Genomic DNA, 1,303 nt, shown 5'->3' with positions numbered 1-1,303 from the left:
GTTAAAAACTCCAAAAAATCAAAAAAATAGAAATGCCACTTTGAGGCGAAATTGATCAGTATACAATTAAGCATCAGTTAAAAAGAAAAAAATCCTTCTCCACTTAATTTTGCTCTTCTAAAACCGAATAAAGCATTGAAAATCTTATTACAAGTGAATTTAATACTTAAAATACAAAATTAAATTTTAAAATTTCCCCTTAAACGCCTAAAAGTAGGCAATTTCAATTGAAATAAGTGATTTCTATCTCAATAAATGACTATTTCACCATAAAATTAACTTTTTTAAACTATTTCATGTTCAGAATAGCTGCATAACTTCCCCACCAAGGCTCCACAAAAATGTTAAAACATAGAATTTACGGGAAGTCCTATTAGCAATCGATTGTTTAGTAGCAATGATTTCAGCCTAATGAGAAATACATTGCAAATTCCTAAAAAAATAAGGTAAAACTAACTTTTTTCTAAAAAAAAGTCTGCACTCATCTCTAGACATCTACGAACCAGATGACGTAAAAAGTTTAAGATCATTACAGCGCTTAAGAGTCCCTTGTATGAAATTACAATGTAGTACCCGAATGATCAATTTGACCCCGGTTTACGGTAATAAAATTTTACCGTAATCTCAATAGCTGAACGTACGGTAAAAAGTACGGTGATTTTTCATATCACCGAACGTACTGTGAATCTCAGGAAAATGCATCTGTCAAAATTACCGGAACGTTCTGTACTTTTTACAAATTTTCCGTAAAAATCGCAGAATGTTCGGTATGATTGTTTACGAATGAACTATCAATATCACTGAACGTACAGTAAATTTTACAAATGATCCGTAAATATTCCCGATCGTACGGTAGTTTTTCACAAATTTACGGCGATTTTATGCGAGCACAAAAAAAAACTCTATTTTCATTAAAAGTTTGATCATGGGATTGAATACACGACCTTCTGATCAGGAACCACACTTGCTGCCACTGTACAAGTGAGTCTTGCTTGGAGATAATGCGCAAATTCTAAAAGAACTGATGCTCAAAGCTGCCGGCGTGGCTGTCAAACACATTTTTACAGTAGTACGGTAAAGTAGTCCCATCACCGATCTGTTCGGTAAAATTTTCACAGATCTCCTGTAAGTTTGTCTGATTTCACCGGTTTTTCGATGTTTTCATAGATTTCACCGATTTTCTCCTGTAATTTCATCGATTTCGTAATACTGTAGTTTGCTTGTTTACAGACCAGTTTCGGTGTTTTTTTCACCGAATTTATTCTAAAGGTGATATTTTTGGTTTAGAATCCTAAAATATTTT

Source organism: Aedes albopictus, chromosome 2 (genome assembly GCF_035046485.1).
Source record: "Aedes albopictus strain Foshan chromosome 2, AalbF5, whole genome shotgun sequence".
NCBI classification, from domain to species: Eukaryota; Metazoa; Arthropoda; class Insecta; order Diptera; family Culicidae; genus Aedes; species Aedes albopictus.
Note: the sequence above shows the minus strand (reverse complement) of the source record.